The sequence below is a fragment of the Hyaena hyaena genome, unplaced genomic scaffold (genome assembly GCF_003009895.1).
Source record: "Hyaena hyaena isolate Hyena2069 unplaced genomic scaffold, ASM300989v1 scaffold_1615, whole genome shotgun sequence".
In the NCBI taxonomy this organism is placed as follows: Eukaryota; Metazoa; Chordata; class Mammalia; order Carnivora; family Hyaenidae; genus Hyaena; species Hyaena hyaena.
The window spans coordinates 191,723-214,543 of record NW_024082229.1 but is presented as its reverse complement, the minus strand read 5'-3'; the positions used below and the strand labels follow the sequence as shown (position 1 = coordinate 214,543).

The following is a 22,821-nucleotide window of genomic DNA, read 5'->3' as shown; positions in this document are numbered from 1 at the left end:
TATTATCCAGAGAAACTATATAGTCTAATTACTCCTGAGAGAAACAGATGCAAAGGTCGGTAGGTGTAGAATTTACATCTACAGAATGGACTAAGCGTGACTGTTTAAGCAAGTCAGTGACCAGAGTTAATCAGGTCAGTGTTCGGGGGGGAAAAATGCGGGTGGGGGAGAGAGCAGCTCTCAAGCAAGGATTGGTGTGGTGTGATCCAATGAGTCATGCGGGAGTTCTGCCTTGGCGACTGTGGGAAGAAGAGTGGTAGCATTCCAGTCCCTTCTTAAACCAAGCGCTGCACCTCACTATTTAGGGTGTGTAAACTCCCCAGGCCGGGGACACAGCCAAGGTGGGTTGTGCTTTTTAACCCAGGCCAGGCCTAGTTTCCAAATCCCAGTCCATGCCCCCACTGAAATTGCTATAGACACAACCTCACAGGTGATCCCCTCGGGGCAATTCCAAGCCTCTTGCTCAGCCCTGGGGGTGGAGCCAGAATCGCTGTTACCTTCTCTTCCCGGTAGGGTTGGCGAGCATGGGCAGGGGTTTGCCTGTGGGACGCGCCAGGCCCACTGGATAGAGAGAAACCAGGTCCCTCTGTGTCTCCTCACCAAAACACGAACTCGCGGGTAAATGTCCTAGTTTTTAAGCTCTTCGCTTTCCCTCTAGAATTCCAGCCAGCCAGGAGCACGGAGGCCCAGTAAGTGTGCGCCTCTCCTCCAGGAGTCCGGCCAGCGAGGAGCACAATGGTGTGGAGGCACGCAGCTCCTCTAAGGGTCCAGCCAGCCAGGAGCACAAAGTAGTGGTCAGGGCGCAGCCCCTCCAGGACGAGTTTTCGTGCGGGACCTTGCGCGCAGGGATTTCGCGTGCAGGGTCTTTCTGTGCCCCGAGCGGAGGTTTTTCTGTTTTCCAGCGACAGAGACCGTGTCTTGAGCGGTTTCAGACTCTCTCTTTTTCCCCTCTCACTCCCCGCAGACGGGGATCGCCCCCGTCCCTCCAGTCTCCGATCCCGGCCCGATTTTATCTTCCCCAGTTCGCACTCATGTTAGAAGGCTTTCTCAGTGGATTCTGCGTCCTTTTTCTCCCAATCTCTTGGGTTCTGTAAGGTTTCCTATGGCTTCAGATCTTTTCCGTGCGAGATATGGGGGTGAGTGCAATGTATGGAGCTCCCTACTACTCTGTCATCTTCCCCCTCCTTTGGGAGATTGTATGTTTTCAGTAATGTATTCATTTCCTCTAGGTTGCCCAACTTGTTGGCACATGATTATTTGTAATGTTGTATTATAATCCTTTGCATGTCTATAGTGTTCTATTATAATCCTTTGCATGTTGCTTTTCCTCTTTCATTTCTGATTTTATTTATATGGGCCGTTTTTCTTTTTTTCTTGATGAACTTGGATAAGGTTTTACCAATTTTGTTTATCTTTTTAAATAACCAGGTCTTGGTTTCATTGATTCTTTATTGCTTTCTAAGTCTCTATGTCATTTATTTCTGCTCTGACCTTCATTATTTCTTTCCTTACTTACTTGGGGTTTTGTTTGTTCTTTTCTTTACAATTCCTTTTGGTGTAAGGTTAGATTTTTTTTAATTTGAGCTTTTTCTTATTTTTATGAGGTGGGGTTGCATCTATCATTATGTTTTCCTCTTAAAATTGCTTTTGCTGCATTCCAAATTTTTGGCCCAATGTGTTATTTTTGCTTGTCCCCATATACTTTCTAATTTCTACTTTGATTGCTTCATTTACCATTTGTTGAAGAGACATTCTTTTCTCATTGGATATTCTGCCTTGTTGAAGATTGACCATAGAGTTGTGAGATTATTTCTGGATTTTCTATTTTGTTCCAGTGATCTATGTGTATATTTTTGTGCCAGTGCCATAATTTTTTATTACCACAGCTTTGTAATATAACTTGAAGTCCAGAACTGTGATGTCTCCAGCTTTGATTTTTCTCCCTAACGTTGCTTTGGATAAAAGCAAAAGACTCCCAAGAGTCTTTGGTGGTTCCATTCAAACTTTAGGACCTTTTTCCTAGCTCTACAAAAAATTCTGTTGGTATTTTGATTGCCATTACATTAGATATGTAGATTGCTTTGGGCATTCTAGACATTTTAACAATATTTGTTCTTCTAATCCATGAGCATGGGATGTCTTTTCATTGCTTTGTGTCATCTTCAGTTTCTTTCATTGGTGTTTTATAGTTTTCACGTATAGGTCTTTCACCTCTTTGGTTATATTTATTCCTAGATATGTTATTATTTTTGGTGCAGTTATAAATGTGATTGATTCCTTAATTTCTCTTTCTGCTGTTTCATTATTGGTATATAGAAATTCAATATATATGTTGATTTTGTTTATTGGAATTGCCCTCGATTTGTTTAGCTACCTGAAGAAGCGACCATAAAGATATTCTTAAATAATGATGAACACTTTCACTGTTCTTTCTCAATGAAGCAAAGTAAAATGTAAAACTGAAGAAAAGCAGGAAAGCCTCACATTTCAAAACTTGATAAAAGGCAAACATTTGTGAATAAGAAAAAGTGACAAGATGGGGAAAGTCCTTCAGGGCTGTCAGCTGGGCTTGTGTGGTACTATCAGAACAGGTAAGCATCTGGAAGATCTCATGTGATGACAAAGCCAAGGAGGCTTGTTCCAAATGAGCAAACCCAAAGGAGCACATTTTCCAAATGAACTGAAAGTGAAGAAAATTTTTAACAAATTAGCCCATCTTCTTTATAACTAGATGTAAGCAACTTCATTAAATTATTTTCTATACAGTGTACTGTTTTGGCCTCCCAGCAACCCTATGTGGTATGAGTTTTTAAGGACTTCTGTTGTATAGATTAAAAATATTTAATAGAATTTTAAAGCATAAAGCTACTTATCGATAAATGGAACGCATTTGTTACTTTAATCTTTCCTACTAAAATTACCTGTCCTATGCCTGATTGCCTCAGAAACATGTTCCCTATTAAATAATCATGTCGTAAGACTTTATGGAAATCACTGTGCTGTCTATTTATGGGCAAAAGAGAAAAAGAGTAAGAAAAGAAAACATATGCTCCATATGCTCTCCATTCTTCAGGAATTCTTTATTATTTTTTAAAAATGTTTTAATTTTATTTAAATCTAACTTGGTGAACATATAGTATAATATGATTTTGGAAGTAGAATTTAGTGATTCATCACTAACATATAATACCTAGTGCTCATCCCAAGTGCCCTCCTTAGTGCCCATCACCCATCTAACCCATCCCCGCATCCAACACCCACCAACAATACTCATTCTGTTTTCTGTATGTAAGGGTCTCTTATGGCTTGCTTCCCTCTTTCTTTTTATATCATTTTTCCTTCCCTTCCACTATGTTCATCTCTTTTATTTCTTAAATTCCATATATGGATGAAATCGTATGATATTTATCTTTCTCTGGGTGACTATTTTGCTCAGCATAACACATTCTAGTTCCATCTACATTGATCTGTGGCATTTGTATACACAAATAATGAAGCAGCAGAAAGAAAATTTAAGGAATCTGTCCCATTTAGAATTGATCTGAAAACCATAAAATACCTAGGAATTTACTTAACCAAAGATATAAAAGATCTATATGCTGCAAATTATAGAAAGCTTATGAAAGAAATTGAAGAAGACACAATGAAATGGAAAAACATTTTGTGTTCATGGATTGGAAGAACAAATAGTGTTAAACCAAAACAATCTATACATTTAATGCAATCTATATCAAAATAGCACTGTCATTCCTCGCAGAGCTAGAACAAAGAATTCTAAAATTCATATAGAACAAGAAAAGACCCCTAATAGCCAAAGTCATGATGAAAAAGAAAAGCAATGCTGGAGACATCACAATTCCAGACATCAAGCTGTATTACAAAGATGTAATCACCAAGACAGTGTGGTACTGGCACAAAATACACACATAGATAAATGGAACATAATAAGGAACCCAGAAATTGACCCACAAATGTATGACCAACTAATCTTTGACAAATCAGGAAAGAATATCCAATGGAAAAAAGGCAGTATCTTCAGCAAATGTTGAAAAACCTGGACAATGACATGAAGAAGAATGAACCTGGACCACTTCTTTACACCATACACAAAAACAGACTCAAAATGGACGAAAGACCTAAATGTAAGACAGGAAACCATCAAAGTCTTAGAGGAGAAAACAGGAAACAACCTCTTTGACCTCAGCCACAGCAACTTCTTACTAGACCTGTCCCTAGTGGCAAGGGAAACAAAAGCAAAAATGAACAATCAGGAAACATGAAGTTAAAAAAGCTTCTGCAGAGCAAAGGAAATAATCAACAAAATTAAAAGGCAGCCAACAGAATGGGAGGAGATAGTTGCAAATGACATATCAGATAAAGGGTTAGTATCCAAAACCTATGAAGAACTTATCAATATCAACGCCTGAATAAACAAACAACCCAGTGGAAAAATGGGCAAAAGTCATGAACAGACACTTTTCCAAAGAAGACTCCCAGATGGCTAACAGGGACATGAAAAGATGCTCAACATCAATCATCCTCAGATAAATAAAAATCAATAAAAATACTGAGATACCACCTCACACTTGTCATAATGACTAAAATTAACAACTCAGGAAACAATAGGTGTTGGCCAGGATGTAGAGAAAGGGGAACAATTTTGCACTTCTGGTGGGAATGAAAACTGGTATAGCCACTGTGAAAAATAGTATGGCGGTTACTCAAAAAACTAAAAATAGTGCCACTTTATGACAACGTGACTGCAATCCTAGAAATTTATCCAAAGGATATAAAAATGCTGGTTTGAAGGGAGACATGCACCCCGATGCTTATGACAGCACTATCAACAATAGCCAAATTATGGGAAGAGCCCAAATGTCCATCAACTGATGAGTGGATAAAGATGTGGTTTATATATACAATGGATTACTACTTGTCAAAGAAAAAGAATGAAATCCTGCCTTTCACAGCAATGTGGATGGAACTGGATGGTATTATGCTAAGTGAAATAAGTCAGTCAGATAAAGACAGATATCATATGTTTTCACTCATATGTGGAACATGAGAAAGTTAACCATGGGGGAAGGGAAGGGGAAAAACCAATTACAAATAGAGAGGGAGGGAGGCAACCAATACAAGACTCTGAAATGCATAGAACAAATTGAGGGTTGATGGTGGGGGGCGGGGAGAGGGGAAAATGGGTGATGGGCATTGAGGAGGGCACTTGTTGAGACGAGTACTGGGTGTTGTATTTAAGCAATGAGTCCTGGGAATCTATTCCCAAAACCAAGATCACACTGTATACACTGTATGTTAGGTAACTTGACAATAAATTATATTTATATAATTATATATTACAATATAAACAAAAAATTATATATATATATACACACATATATGTTGACCTCATATCCTGTGAGAACACTGAATTTGTTTATCATTTCTAGCTGTTTTTATTTTTTTGGTGTAATCTTTGGCATTTCTAAATAGAGTATCATGACATTTGCAAATATTGAAAGTTTTACTTGTTCCTTGACCATTTGGATTCCTTTATTTCTTTATTTTTGTTGTCTACTTGCTGTGGCTAGGACTTTCAATACTATGTTAAATAACAGCGGTGAGTGTCTACATCCTTGTCTTGTTTCTGACCTTAGAGGGAAAGCTTTCAGTTTTTCCTCATTGAGGATTATATTAACTGCAGTTCTTTGATATATGGCCTTTATTATGTTTAGGTATTTTTCCTCTAAACCTACTTTGCTTATTTTTTTAACACAATGGATGATTTTTCTGCATCTATTGAAATTATTATATGGTTCTTATCTTTTTTTTTATTAATGCGATGTATCAAGTTCATTGATTTGTGAATATTGATCCACAGTTGCAACACAGGAATAATTCCCAGTGGATTATGGTGAATGGTTTTTAAAAATGTATTTTTTTTTGTGGTGTATGTATCTGGTTTTGTTATAAGGGTAATGGTGAGCTCATAGAGTGAATTTGGAAGTTTTCCTTCCTTTTCTATTTTTTGCAATATTTTGAAAATAATAGGCATTAACTCTTTAAACATTTTATAAAATTTGCCTGTGAAATCATCTGACCCTGTACTTTTGTTTGTTGGGAGATTTTTGATTAGTGATTCAATTTCTTTGCTGGTTATTGATCTGTGCAAGTTTCTGATTTCTTCCTATTTCAGTTTATATGTTTCTAGGAATTTATCCATTTCTTACAGGTTGTCCGATTTGGTGGCATATAGTTTGTTTGTTTTTTTAATATTATCTTATAATTATTTGTATTACTGTGATTTTGGTTGTTATTCTTAAACTCTTACTTGTGTTTGTATTTATTTCAGTCTTCTCTCTTTTTTGCTTTATACTTATGGGTAGAGGCTTAACAATTTTACTGACTTTTTTTCCTAAGAACCGGCTCCTGGTTTCATTGATCTGTTCTATTGTTTTCTTAGTTCTATATAATTTATTTCTACTCTAATCTTTATTACTTTCTTCCTTCTGATTTTGTAAGGTTTTGTTTGTTGTTCTTTTTCTAGTTCCTTTAGATGTAAGGTTAGGTTGTTTATTTGAGTTTTTTTTCTTGTTTCCTGAGGTAGGACTGTATTCCTGTATCCTTCCCTCTTAGGACTGCTTTTGCTGAACCTCAGAGATTTGGAACCACTGCATTTTCACTTTAATTTGTTTCCATGTACTTTTTAAAAATATATTTTTTGATTACCTGTTTGACCCATTCATTATTTAGTAGCATGTTGTTTAATCTCCATGTATTGGTGGTCTTTCCAAACTTTTTCTTGTGTTTGAATTCAAATTTCATATCACTGTGGTTAGAAAATATGCATGGTATGTTCTCAGTCTTTTTGTACTTGTTGAGATCTGATTTGTTACTTATTATGTGATCTATTCTGGAGAATGTCCTATGTGCACTTGAAAAGAATGTGTATGCTGCTGCTTTAGGATGAAGTGTTCTGAAGCACATCACACAGGAAGTTAAGTCCATCAAGTCTAGTGTGCTATTCAAAGCCATTGTTTCCTATTTGGTTTTCAGCTTAGATGATCTACCTGTTGATGTGGGTGAGGGATTTTAAGTCCCCCACTACTGTTGTATTATTATCAATGAGTTCCTTTATGTTTGTCATTAATTGTTTTATATATTCGGGTTCTCCCATGTCAAGTACATATGTATTTATACTTGCTATATCTTCATGTTGGATTGTCCCTTTTATGATTATATAATGCTCTTCATTATCTCTTTTTACAATCACTTTAAAGATTCTATTTGTTCTTGATATCAATATTTCCACCCTGGCTTTTTTTTCCCACTTCCATTTGCATTGTAGATATTTTTCCATCTCTTCACTTTTATTCTATATATATCTTTAGGTCTAAAATGAGTTTCTTATAGGCAGCATATCTATTTGTCTCTTTTTTTTTGTCCATTTTATTACTCTGACTTTTATTGGAACATATATCCCAATTGCCATTAAAGTAATCATTAATAGTATATACTTACTGTTATTTTGTTATTTGTTTTATGGTTGTTTTTGTCATTCTTCTCTGCTTCTGTTTTATTCTATTATTCTCTTCTTTGGGATTGCTTAGTTTCTTTGGTATTATGTTTGGCTTCCTGTGTGTGTGTATGTGTGTGTGTGTGTGTGTGTGTGTGTGTGTGTATAAATTTTGGGGTTTTGGTTATGATGAGTTTCATATACAACATCTTAATTATACAGCAATGTATATTGAGTTGATAGTTAAGTTCATGTACATTTTTAAAAATCTCTGTTTTTAAACTCATTCGACTGCCTTTTTGTATATGCTGTTAGAGTTTACATCTTTGTTTAATGTTTATTTATTTTTGAGAGAGAGACACACACACAGACTGTGAGCAGGGGAAGGATAGAGAGAGGGAGACACAGAATCTGAAGCAATCTCCAGGCTCTCAACTGTCAGCACAGAGCCCAACGCGGTGTTCGTACTCATGAACCATAAGATCATAACATGAGCCAAAGTCAGACGCTTAAGCAACTGAGATACCCAGCCACCCCATATTTTATATCTTTTTATTAATAAGTTCCTTATATCTGTTATGGCCATTTCTTTTCCACTTAAATCTCTTTAAAATTTCTTAGAAGGCAGGTTTAGTGATGATAAAATACTCTTTTATTTGTGTGGGAAACTTTTTATTTGTTTTTCAAATCTGAATGATAACTTTGCTGGGTAGTGTATTCTTGCTTATAGCTTTTTTTTCCTTTTAGCACTCTGATTATATAATGCCACTCCCTTCTGGGCTGATATATTTCTTCTAAAAAACAGCTGGTTTCTCTTTTAGGTAACTTTTTGCTTCTGTCTTGCTACTTTTAGATTTTTCTTTGTTTTTAACACTTTATATTTTAATTATTATGTGTCAAGGTGTGGTATTACATAGGTTTGTTTTATTTGGAATTCTCTGTGATTTCTGAAAATGGATGTCTATGTCCTTCCCTAGGTTAGGAAAGTTCTTAATTAGTATTTCACCAAATAAGTTTTTGCCCCTTTGTCTTGAAGAAGAAAGAAATTTAGTAGGCTAGGGAATTCAAAATGATAATTTTTGAGGACTTATCACTATTTGTGGGCATCTAGATTGTGCCTGATTATTTCTATGCACTAGATTCTTGAATCTAGTTAACAAACCTATGCATAGATATTATTACCCTTGTTTGATAAGGAAAAAGCACAGAGAAGTTAAGAAACTTAAATGTGATAACACAGGAATCAAGAAGTAGCAATTGCCTGTGTGTCTCATTCAGTTGGGCATCTGACTCTTGATTTTGAATCAGGTCATGATCTCACGGTTTGTGAGTTTGTGTCCTGTGTTGGGCTCTATGATGACGGTGTGGAATCTACTTGGGATTCTCTCTCTCTGCCCCTCCCTTTCTCACTCTCTCTCCCTCTCAAAGTAAACTTTAAAAAATAAAATATATATTTAAAAAAAAAAAAACAAGTAACATTTAAGTACATGTCTGTATGGTTTTAGACCAGGAAGCATTTGTCTATCAAGGTTCCCTAGGACATTGTTCATGAATGTGGTGTCATTTTGAATTTGCCTTGAGTGATGTAGAATATTTCTGTGAAGATAAGAGTAAAGTGAGAGGGGCGCCTGGGTGGCTCAGTCTGTTAAGCATCCGATTTCAGCTCAGGTCATGATCTCGTGGTTTGTGGGTTCGAACCCCGCATCGGGCTTTGTGCTGACAGCTAGCGTGGAGCCTGGAGCCTGTTTCAGATTCTGTGTCTCCCTCTCTCTCTGACCCTCCCCTGCTCGTGCTGTCTCTCTCTCCCTCTCAGAAATAAAGAAAACATTTAAAAATTTTAAAAAAAGAGTGAAGTGGGAAACTCACAAAAAGATTTCTATCACTGACAATGCTGTCAGCACAAGTTTTGTTCTTGATATATGTTAGTTTTACCAGACACAGCTCATTTCTATTGCCCCTTCTCTATCTCTCTGGGGAAGAGTTCTTCCGCAATCTCTTATGAAATATGCCTAGATGGGGGCTGGGTTTATGTAATTTCAAAATAAAATGTGATTTTTGTTTTAAAAAGAAAGTTATTCTATGTCAAGGACTCTGCAAGGGATTAGGATACCATTATAAAAACATCATTCTTGCCCTAATGCAGCAATTTGTCCAGTGGAAAAGACAAATAAATACAGAGATAATTGCAATGAAGTATGATCAGTGTTATTACAAGGAAAGGAGAGGCTCTTAGAAAAGAACAGATGAGTTCAGAGTTCAAAGTTAAAGGAGGCTTTCTGAAAAAATATGTCTTAGCTAGGTGACAAGTAGGGGGCCCCTGGGTAAAGGAAGTTGCATGTGAAAAGCCAGAGAGTTGGAGTGGGGACTGAAGGAGAAAGAAAGAGAGTCATAAATAGACCCTGAGATCTTTTGAGACCAAGAAGTGTGTGATTTTTTTTTTCTGTGTTGGCACATACTGGCTAATAGAATGCTTTGTTCAAAATAGGCACTTATAATTAGTTTTTGGGAGAAACATATTTTATACCATCCTGCTATTATTACTTATATGTAAGTTATAATTTGTAGGATTTGGGCTAAAGACAGCATATGTAAGAGTGCTTCACACATGGTAGGTGTGTAACAATACTTTGGGAACAATTCCGACAACTAAAGTTTTTATCATCTTGCCTTGTTGATGGCACTAATAATAATCCACAATAGTAAGCCTCTTATGTCAGCCATTCAATAAAGGCCATGAAGATAGAAGTTGTTCTGAAGTCAGGGTTAAATTATTATTGAAAAAAGGTTTATGGGCCTCTTCATAGTTGTTAGCTCCATATCCAACAGGAAGTCATTGCTGAATGAATAGTTCATATTAAATGTTGAGTGTATGGAAGAGGCACACACTAAAACCTTGAAGACAACACAAGATCTAAGCCTGGGGAACTGCTAGTCAAATTAAGGCAAAAAAAAATATCTGCTCAGGATAAGAACATGGTAGAAGGGATAGCATATCTTAATGACCAACCACTGGATATTAGGTCAGTAAATAGGTTCCTTCTAGGAGTTATCATTGATTGCTTATGTGACCATGCCCCAGTCTCTTCCTCTCTTCATCTCCAGGTTAGATCTGTGAAATGTTGTTATTACAGTAGATGGTGTCCAAGAATCCAACACAGTTTATCTGTGCCATTCTATATTATCCAGCCTGACAAGTTGATTTAGAAAAAGTTGAAAATATACAGTCACATTTTCAGACATAACAAGGCCATTTGAAGCAAATGACTACAATCTCTTTGGTTACTATTAAAAATGAGGTAACTAGATGTTTTTGGAAAGATGACATAGAAGTTGGGAGCTCCGTACATTTCACTCACCCTCATCTCACAAATGGAGAAACCCTGAAGCCATAGGACACTGAAACACAGGAGTTTGTGAGGAAAAGGAGGCAGAGTCCACTTTGAAAACATTCTTATAGGTGCGTGAGTGCGAACTGAGGAAGATAAACATGGGCCAGGACCCGGAGACACAGAGGGAGGTGAGGAGACTCCCTTGCCGGGAGCCGCGATGAGTAGAGGGGAAAAAAAAGAATGGCTGAAACTGCTCAAGGAACTGTCCCTCTCCCTGGAGAAGAGAAAAACCTCAGCTCAGGACAGAGAGTGATCCGGTTTCCAGCTGTGGTGCTGACATTGAGCTTGGTGCCCTAGTCCCAGGCAGCACCAGGAGAAAATGCTTCTGTGCTCACCAGCTCAATTTGGAGGGGAAGCGGCCTGCCTGAAACCGCTCTGTCATTCTCCCAGCTCGATTCCCAGTAGGGAAGTGGCCAGCTTGAAACTGCTCTGAAGGAATCGGCCTGCGGGTTTATATTTCAGGCAGTATCAATAAAGCACGTGGACTAAGATCTGGAAATGAGGCATTGCTTGAGACATAGAAGACAACCCACCTTGGCTACAACCACTGCACACAGAGATCTGACCCAAAAGAAGGATTTGCAATGGTTGGTTCGAGAAGGGACTAGGGCCACAAAAGTTTTTTCCCCACAACCACCAGGGCAAGACCTCAGGGAAAGATCCACAGGAAACAGTTGAGGCTAAGATCTGCCGACAGCAAACCACGCCCATCCCCGCTAAAGAGCAGCTTATTTTACTTTATTTTTTTTACTGGAGCCCGGGGCAAGACCAACATGGATACATTGCCATGATTAATTCTAGATCAATTCTTTCTATTCAGATATATTTCCCTGTCTCATTCTTATCCATCCCCTCTGCTGGACTGGGCACTCTGGTCATTGGTTGATTTAAACAGTCACAATCAATCAATTGTCTAGATGTATACTCTACACCTCCACCACTTCATTTCTGTCTCTCTATATCTGGAGTAATCAAATCACACTATATAGTTTCTCTGAGTAACATTATCTTCGTTTCTTTCTCCTCGCCTACAACCATATTCTCCTCTTTCTCTCTCTGAATTAAATCTCTTAGTCTCTTTGCCTGATCATTGTGCAATTTTGCTTCCTCCACGCCCTGTCATTTCTCTCTTTGTATATGCTCTTCCATCAGCACTGCATACACCCTGCTCTTAATTTGTAGTAGGAAAATCTGGTTTATGCTTTTAGACTGTCCTTTGTCTTTTGGTATTTTTTTCTTTTATTATCTTCTTTTCTTTATTTTTTATTTTATTATTTTTTTCCTCTTTTTTTTTTCATTCTTTTCTTTATCTTTTTCCCGTTCGGTTTGTGCTTTTGTTGGAGTTGTCGGTGTGTTTGTGTGCCTTTGTTTCCTGTGTGTCGCTCTGTTCTCTTTTCCAGGGCTACCTCAAGGAACAAGCCAAAGTACACATGGTAGAGAGTACCAAATACCACTGCGAGGAAAGAAATAAAATAACCAAAGTATCAACAAGAAAGACAAGAGACACCATTCAAAGAATACTTCCTGAGCGGACAGGCCCTGGGCAGTCAATGAGCCTTCTTTAATACAGTAGTACTCACAGGTGCAGAGTGCATAACAAGTTTTTAAAACTAATAAGAAATATGGGGCGCCTGGGTGGCTTAGTCGGTTGAGCGTCCGACTTTCGCTTAGGTCATGATCTCGCGGTTCGTGGGTTCGAGGCCCGCGTCGGGCTCTCTGCTGACTGCCGGCTCTGAGCCTGGAGCCTGTTTCAGTCTGTGACTCCCTCTCTCTCTGACCCTCCCCTGCTCACGCTGTCTCTCTCTCTCTCTCCTAGAAATAAATAAAACATTAAAAAAAATTTAAAAAAACTAACAAGAAATAGAAAGCTAACAAACATGACGAAACAAAAGAGCTCTCCTCCAAAGAAATTCCAAGAATTGACAGCTAATGAACTCCTCAAAACATGTATAAGCAGCATACCTGAACAAGATTTTGGAACAATAATCATAAAATTAATAGCTAGGCTTGAAAAAAGCATAGAGACATCAAATAAACTATGGCTACAAACAACATAAAGCATAAAAATAGGCATGATGAATTAAAAAATGCGGTAAATGACATACATAATAAATAGGAGGCATCCAATGCACGGATTGAAGAGGCAGAAAGGAGAAGTGATTTAGAAGACACCATTATAGAAAAAGAGGAAACTGAGAAAAAAAGAGACAAACTGATCCAGGACCATGAAAGAAGAGTTCGAGAGCTCAACGCTACGGTCAAACGGAACAATATCCGTATCATAGGAATCTCAGAAGAGGAAAAGAGAGGGAAAGGTGCTGAAGGAGTCCTGGAACAAATTATAGCAGAGAACTTCCTCAACCTGGGGAAGTAAGTAAACGTTGAAATACAAGAGGCTCAGAGAACTCCCCTCAGACGTAATTTGAATCCATCTTCTGCACGACATATCATAGTAAAAATGGCAAAGTATAAGGACAAAGAGAAAATTTTGAAAGCAGCTAAGGAGAAAAGGGCCATAACATACAAAGGGAAACCTATCAGAGTGATGACAGACCTATCTACTGAAACGTGGCAGGCCAGAAAGGAATGGCAGGAGATCCTCAATGTGATTAACGGAAAAAAATAGGCAGCCAAGAATCCTCTATCCAGCAAGCCTGTCATTCAAAATAGAAGGAGAGATAAAAGTGCTTCGAAATAAACAAAAATTGGAAGGATTTTTCACCACTAAGCCAGCCCTACAAGAAATCCTGAGAGTGACTCTCTCAGGGAAGTATTGCAAGGAATGAAGATACCACAGACACCACCACAAGCATGAATCCCACAAAGGTCACAATGACTCTAAACCCACATATTTCAATAATAACACTGAATGTAAATGGGCTAAATGCTCAAAACAAAAGACATAGGGTACCTGAATGGATAACAAAACAAAATCTATCTATTTGCTGTCTAAAAGAAACGCATTTTAGACTGGAGAATACCTTCAGATTAAAAGTAAGTGGATGGAGAAATATATATCATGATACTGGAAATCAAAAGAAAGCTAGATTAGCCATACTTATATTAGACAAACTGGACTTTAAATTAAAGACAATAACAAGGGATGAAGAAGGATATTCTATAATAATTACAGGTTCTATCCATCAGGAAGAAATAACAACTATAAATGTCTACGTACCGAATATGGAAGCACCTAAATATTTAAAACAATTCATCACAAACAGAAACAACTTAGAGATAAGAATGTGCTAATAGCAGGGAAATTTAATTTTCTGCTTTCACCAATGGATAGATCAACCAGACAGAAAATGACTAAAGAAACCATGGACTTGAATGACACATTGGACAAGATGGATCTGACAGATATATTTAGAACTCTACATCCTGAGGCCATGGAATTCACTTTCTTCTCAAGTGCACATGGCACATTCTCCATGATAGATCACATACTGGGACATAAAGCAGTTCTCAATAAATATAACGGAATTGAGATCATACCATTCACACTGTCAGATCATAATGCTTTGAAACTTGAAATCAATCACAGGAAGAAGTCTGGAAAACCTCCAAAAACATGGAGGTTAAAGAACACCCTACTAAAGAATGAATGTGCCAATCAGGCAATTAGAGAATATATTAAAAAATATATGGAAACAAATGAAAATGAAGCTACAACAATCCAAAATCTATGGGATGGGGCAAAGGCAGTCCTGAGAGGAAAGTACATTTCACTCCAGGCCTATTTCAAGAAATTAGAGAAAGCGCAAGTGCCAAAGCTAACAACTTGCCTAAAGGAGCTAGAGGCAGAGCAACAAGAGCACCCCAAACCCAATAGAAGAAGAGAAATGGTAAAAAATCAGATCAGAAAAAAACAACATAGAGACCAAAGAAACAATTTATCAGATCCATGAAATCAAGATTTGGTTCTTTGAATAAATAAACAAAATTGACAAGCCTCTAGCCAGGCTTCTCAAAAAGAAAAGAGAGAGCACCAAAATAGACAAAATCATGAATGAAAATGGACTGATTACAACCAACCTCTCAGAAATACAAGCAATTATCAGGGAATACTATGAAAAATTATATGCCAACACACTGGCAACTTAGTAGAAATGGACAAATTCCTAAACATACACTTCTCACAAAATTCACACGGAAAGAGATAGAATATCTGTACAAACCCATAACTGGTGAAGAAATGGAATCAGTGATCAAAAATCCCCAACAAATAAGAGACTTGGTCCTGATGGCTTCCCTGGGGAATTCTACCAGACATTTAAAAAAGAATTAATACAATTCTTCTTAAGCTCTTCCAAAAATTAGAAATCGAAGGAAAACTTCCGGTGTCATTTTATGAAGCCAGCATCATTCTGATTCCCAAGCCAGACAGAGATCCAGAAAAAAAGGAGAACTACAAGCCAATATCCTTGATGAATATGGATGCAAAAATCCTCAACAAGATACTTGCAAATCAAATCCAATAGCATATAAAAAGAATTATCCACCAAGACCAAATGGGATTCATTCCTGGGTTACAGGGCTGGTTCAATATTCACAAATCAATCAATGTGATACATCACATCAACAAAAGGAAAGATAAAAATCATATGATCCTGTAGATAGATGCAGACAAATCATTTGAGAAAATACAGCATCCCATCTTCATAAAGACCCTTGAGAAAGTCGGGATAGAAGGAACTGACTTAAACATCATAAAAGCCATCTATGAGAAGCCCTCAGCTAATATCATCTTCAATTAGGAAAAACTGAGAGCTTTTCCCCTGAGAAGAGGAACACGACAGGGATGTCCACTCTCACCATTGTTGTTTAATATAGTGCTGGAAGTCCAACCATGAGCCATCAGACATCAAAAGGAAATAAAAGACATCAGAATGGTCACAGAAGAAGTCAAACTTTCACTTTTCACAGACGACATGATACTGTACATAGAAAACCTGACAGACTCCACCAGAAGCCTACTAGAACTGATCCAAGAATTCAGTAAAGTTGCAGGGTACAAAATTAACGTACAAAAATCGGTTGCATTTTTATACAGCGACAATGAAGCAATAGAAAGAGAAATCAGGAAACTGATCCCATTCACAATTGCACAAAAAAACATAAAATACCTAGGAATAAACCTAACCAAGGATATAAGAAACTATAGAAAACATATGAAGGAAATTGAAGAAGACATACAGAAATGGAAAAAACATTCCATGCTCATGTATCAGAAGAATAAATATTGTTGAAATGCCATTACTACTGAAAGCAGTCTACAAATTTAATGCAATTCCAATCAAAATTGCACAAGCACACTTCTAAAATCTAGAACAAACTATCCTAAAATTTGTATGGAGCCACAAAAAACCCTGAATAGCCAAAGTAATATTCAGGAAGAAAACCAAAACGGGAGGCATCACCATCCCGGACCAAGCCTCGACTACAAAGCTGTCATCATCAAGACATTATGGTATTGGCACACAAACGGACACATAGACAAATGGACCAGAATACAGAACTCATAATTGGACCCACAAATATATGGCTACCTAATCTTTGACAAAGTGTTAAACTGGAAAAAAGACAGCCTCTTTAACAGATGGTGCTGGGAGAACTGGACAGCAACATTCAGAAGAATGAAACTAGGTCATTTTCTCACACCATACACAAAAATAAACTTAAAGTGGATAAAGATCTGAATGTGAAAAAGGAAACCATCAAAACCCAAAGGAGAAAGCAGGAAACAACCTCCTTGACCTACACCGCAGCAACTTCTTACTTGACACATCCCCAAAGGCAAGGGAATCAAGGGAAAACATGAACTATTGGGACCTCATCAAGATAAAAACTTCTGCATGGCAAAGGAAACAACCCACAAAACTAATAGGCAACCAACGGAATGGGAAAAGATAGTTGCCAATGACATATCAGATAAAGGGCTAATATCCACAATCTATAAGCAACTCACCAAACTCCATACCTGAAAAACAAATAATCCAGTGAAGAAATGGGCAGAATACATGAACAGACACTTCTCCAAAGAGAACATCCAGATGGCCAGCAGACACATGAAACGATGCTCAGTGTCCCTCCTCATCAGGGAAATACAAATCTATACCACACTGAGGTGCCTCCTTACGCCAGTTAGAGTGGCCAAAATGAACGAATCTGGGGACTATAGATGCTGGCGAAGATAGGGAGAAACGGGCACCCTCCTACACTGTTGGTGGGAATGTGGACTGCTGTAGCCCCTCTGGAAAACCGTTAGTATTTTCCTCAAAAATTTAACACTAGAACTCCCCTATGACCCAGTAAAAGCACTGTTAGGAATTTTCCCAAGTGATACAAGAGTGCTGATGTATAGGGGCACATGTACCCTCAATGTTCATAGCAGCTCTTTCAACAATAGATAAAACATGGAAAGAACCTAAGTGTCCATCTCTTATGCTTAAGGAAATGTGGTTTATCTATACGATGTAATACTACATGGCACTGAGAAAAAATGAAATTTGGCCATTTGTAGCAATGTGGATGGACCTTGCGGGTGTTATGCTGAACGAAATAATTCAGGCAGAGAAAGTCAGATACCATATTGCAAGTATTAGTGGATTACCAGGAACTTAACAGAGGACCGTGGGGAAGGAGAAGGGGAAAAATAGTGGAGAGAGGGAAACCATGAGAGACTCTTGAATGCTGAGAACAAACTGAGGGCTTATGGGGGTGGGGGAGAGTGGAAGGGCGGTGATGGGCATGGAGTAGGGCACTTGTTGGGATGAGCACTAGGTGTTATATGGAAACCAACTTGACAATAAAATATTTAAGAAAATTAATTAATTAATTAAAATTAAAATGAAGCAACTAAGACAGAAAGAGAATGATCTTATTGCATAAAGCAATATTTCATTATTTTAATGCTGAGTAATATTCCGTGGTGTGTGTGTTTTATATATATTGTGTGTGTATATATACACACATATAATACATATATGCCACACCTTCTTTATCCATTTGTCAACTGATGGACATTTGGGCTCTTTCAATAATTTGGGTCATTGATAATATGTTTTTGAAATTTGATATATATGTATCTTGAGAATCAGTATTTCTGAATACTTTTTGTAAATACCTAGTAATGCATTTATTAGGTCATTGGGTACTTCTTTTTTGAACTTCTTGAGGAACCCACCACACTTTTTCCCATGTGACTGCACCAGTTTGCATTCCCACCAACAGACTAAGAGTGCAAGAGGATTCCCCTTTCTCTACATCCTCACCAACACCTGTTGTTTCTTGTGTTGTTAATTTTAGCCATTCTGACAACTATGATGTGGTACCTCATCATGGTTTTGATTTGTATTTTCATGATGCTGAGTGATGTTGAACATCTTTTCGTGTGTCTGTTAGTCAATTGGATGTCTCCACTGGATAAATTTTTATTCATGTCTTCTGTCCATTTTTAACTGGATTGTTATGTTTTGGGTGTTGAGTTTGTTAAGTTCTGTATAGGTTTTGCATAATCTTTATCAGGTATGTAATTAGCAAATATTACTAGACATCTCCTGTAGGCAAGTGAAACAACAGCAAAAATGTACTGTTGGAACCTGATCAAGATTAAAAAGTTCTGCACAGCCCACGAAACAATAAACAAAACTAAAAGGCAGCCTACAGACTGCTAGTCTCCAGTCGTTTTCAGTGTCTATGAATTTTTATATTCTAGGTATCCATATGAATGGAATTGTACATTTTTTGTCCATTTGTTCAAACGTTTGAGAAGAACTGATATTAATTCATTAAGTGCTTGATGGAATTCACCAGTGAAGCGATTTGGTTCAGGCATTGTTGCTGTTGAGAAGTTTCTGATTACTGATTCAACCTCATTACTAGTTATAGGCCAATTCTGATTTTCTATTTCTTCATAATTCCGTGTTGGTACATTGTGTGTTTCTAGTAATTTGTTCATTTCCATTAGTTCAGCCAGTTTGTTGCTGTTTCTTTGTCCATAGCATTCTATTTTAACCTCTTTTATTTCTGTAATATCAGTAATAATATATCCAGTTTTATTTCTAATTTGAGTAACTTGATATTTCTCTCTTATTTTCTTAGTCAATCTAGCTCAATTTCAACTTTATTGATACTTTTAAAGAAACCACACTTGATTTAATTTATTTTCTGTATTGTTTTCTATTCTGTTTTATTTTTCTCTGCTCTAAGTTTTAGTATTTCCTTCTTTCTGATAGCTTTGAGTTTAGTTACTGTTTTTTTATCTAGTTCCCTAATATGGAAAGTTTGGTTTTGATTTGAAACAAAGCACACCTAGTTAAAGGTCCAAACACTCTCCACTGAAATCAAGGAGAAGCTCTGCCAAGGATTGAGCAGTGGGAAAGAGCAGCCAAAACACAACAGCATAGTGTACACAGCATACACCACTAACACTTCCTAATGTGCCAGGCCCTGGAGATTATTTTACACTTCTAATATGTGTGTTTACAACTATAAACTTTTCCTTAGCACTGCTTTTGTGGTTGCTCTGTGGTTTCATTTTGACTTGCCTCCAGGTATCTTTTATTTTTTTATTTTTATTTTTTAATAGTTTATTGTCAAGTTGTTTTCCATATAACACCCAGTGCTCATCCCCACAAGTGCTCTCCTCCATGCCCATCACCCCACTACCCTCCCCCCATCTGCTCTCAGTTTGTTCTCAGCATTCTGAAGATCCAGTTGTGGGCACCTTCCAACGTTCTAAAAAATCACTGATTTCTGACGAACACCATGGCCCCAAACTGAAGATCCAAGTATGGGAGATGATCACCTACAATCCCACAGTGAGAGAGACTCAGTTGTGATCATGTGACATTTGGTGTCCCTGTGCTACTTAATTTTTTTAAATTGTTTTTTATTTATTTCTGAGAGAGGGAAACAGCATGAGCAGGGGAGGGTCAGAGAGAGAGGGAGATACAGAATCTGAAACAGGCTCCAAGCTCTGAGCTAGCTGTCAGCACATAGCCCGACGCGGGGCTTGAACCCACGAACCATGAGATCATGACCTGAGCCGAAGTCGGATGCTTAACTGACAGAGCCACCCAGGCGCCCCTGTCCTGTTCTACATGTATTGCAAGACATCGCTCATTTAAGTTAAAATTTATTAGAAATGTTTGCTCATCTTGTGGAACACTTACAAAACAAGTTACTCGCATACAAAGGTTTTACTCTACCATGTGATCCAGTAATTCCAAAGGAAATTATAACACTAATTTGCAAAAGATATATGCACCCGTATGTTTATTGCAGCATTATTTACAATATTTTAGGGTACCTTTTTTTGACCTAATAGTTCCCACCAGAATTGTGTCAGTAAGACCTGAATATTTCAATCCCAATTAAAAAAATATGCTATAGATAAAGATAGGTTTTATGTTTCAGAAAGCACATAGAAGTCAGTTTAAGTTTTATCCAGTTGAAATATTTTAAATACCTTCCCATTTTCACCCCTCTACCATTTCAACTTCCTCATCTATAATTCATATCCTATAAGAAGTAACATGATAATTATTAGGGACACGGGTCTGGCTAGAGATTTGTCAATTTTTGTTTACTTTTTCAAAAAACCAACTCTTGGTTTCATTGATCTGTTCAATTGTTTCTTTGCTCTCTATGTTGTTTATTTCTGCTCTAATTTTTACTATTTCTCTTCTTCTACAGGGTTTAGGGCGTTCTTGTTGCTCTGCCTCTAGTTCCTTTAGGTGAGCTGTTAGATTTTGGACTTGCGCTTTTTCTAATCTCTTGAAATAGGCCTGGAGAGCAATGTACTTTCCTCTTAGGACTGCCTTGGCCGCATCCCATAGATTTTGAATTGTTGTGTTTTCATTTTCATTTGTTTCCATATATTTTTTAATTTCCTCTCTAATTGCCTGATTGGCCCATTCATTCTTTAGAAGGGTGTTCTTTAACCTCCATGTTTTTGGCGGTTTTCCAGACTTCTTCCTGTAATTGATTTCAAGTTTCAAAGCATTGTGATCTGACAGTGTGCATGGTATGATCTCTATTCTTTTATATTTATTGAGGGCTGCTTTATGTCCCAGTATGTGATCTATCTTGGAGAATGTGCCATGCGCACTTGAGAAGAAAGTAAATTCCCTGGCCTCAGGATGTAAAGTTCTAAATATATCCGTCAGATCCATCTGGTCCAATGTGTCTTTCAAGTCCATTATTTCTTTAGTGATTTTCTGTCTGGTTGACCTATCCATTGCTGTAAGCGGAGTATTAAAGTCCCCTGCTATTAGCACATTCTTATCTATAAGCTTGTTTCTGTTTGTGATTAATTGTTTTAGATATTTAGGTGCTCCCATATTCGGTGCGTAGACATTTATGATTGTTAGTTCTTCCTGATGGATGGACCCTGTAATTATTATGTAGTGCCCTTCTTCATCTCTTGTGATTGTCTTTAATTTAAAGTCCAGTTTGTCTGATATAAGTATCGCTACTCCGGCTTTCTTTTGATTTCCTGTAGCATGATATATATTTCTCCATCCCCTTACTTTTAATCTGAAGGTATCTTCCCGTCTAAAATGAGTTTCTTGTAGACAGCATATTGATGGATTTTGTTTTTTAATCCATTCTGCTACCCTATGTCTTTTGATTGGAGCATTCAGCCCATTTACATTCAGTGTTATTATTGAAATATGTGGGTTTAGAGTCTTTGTATCTTTTGTAGGGTTCATGTTTGTGGTGGTGTCTCTGGTATCTTTGTTCCTTGCAACCTTTCCTTCAGAGCATCCCCCTCAGGATTTCTTGTAGGGCTGGCTTCGTGGTGACAAATTCTTTCAATTTCTGTTTATTTGGAAAGGTTTTTATCTCTCCTTCTATTTTGAATGACAGGCTTGCTGGATAGAGGATTCTTGGCTGCATATTTTTACTGTTCATCACATTGAAGATTTCCTGCCATTCCTTTCTAGCCTGCCAAGTTTCAGTAGATAGGTCTGTCACCACTCTGATAGGTTTCCCTTTGTATGTGAGGGCCCTTTTCTCCCTAGCTGCTTTCAAAATTCTCTCTTTGTCCTTGTATTTTGCCGTTTTTACTATGATATGTCGTGCAGAAGATCGATTCAAGTTACATCTGAGGGGAGTCCTCTGAGCCTCTTGTAATTCCACATTTACTTCCTTCCCCAGGTCGGGGAAGTTCTCTGCTATAATTTGTTCCAGGATTCCTTCAGCACCTTTCCCTCTCTCTTCCTCTTCTGGGATTCCTATGATACGGATATTGTTGGGTTTGACCATATCGCTGAGCTCTCGAATTCTTCTTTCCTGTTCCTGGATCAGTTTGTCTCATTTTTGGTCAGCTTCTTGTTTTTCTATAATGGTGTCTTCTAAATCACTTATTCTCCTTTCTGCCTCTTCAATCCGTGCATTGGAGGCCTCTAATTTATTATGTATCTCATTTATCGCATTTTTTAATTCTTCATGCCTATTTTTATTTTCCATTCTGTCTGTAGCCATAGTTTCTTTGACGTCCCCTATGGTTTTTTCAAGCCCAGCTATTAATTTTACCATTATTCTTCTAAAATCTTGTTCAGTTATGCTGCTGATATCTGTTTTGAGCAGTTCATTAGCTGCCATTTCTTCTTGGGGTTTCTTTGGAGGAGAGCTCTTTCGTTTCGTCATTTTAGTTAGCTTTCTTGCTCTTGTTGGTTTTAAAGACCTGTTATCCTCTCTGTTTCTATGAGTGCTGCTATATCCAAGAAGACTCTTTGACTGTCCAGGGCCTATCCTTTCAGAGAGTGTTTTTTGAATGGTATCCCTTGGTCTCTCTTGTTGGGACCTTGGTTATTTTATTTTCCTATTCGTAGTGATATTTGGGATTCTACACCTTGTGTACTCTAGCTTGTTTCTTGAGGTAGCCCTCTCAGGCAGGGATGAGCG

At 37.6% G+C, this 22,821-nt stretch overlaps 1 pseudogene; it reads right to left on the bottom strand.

The window, feature by feature from the left end:
• Positions 1 to 634: 634 nt before the first annotated feature.
• The window catches only part of LOC120226123, a 63,445-nt pseudogene continuing 41,258 nt past the window's right edge, over positions 635 to 22,821 (bottom strand).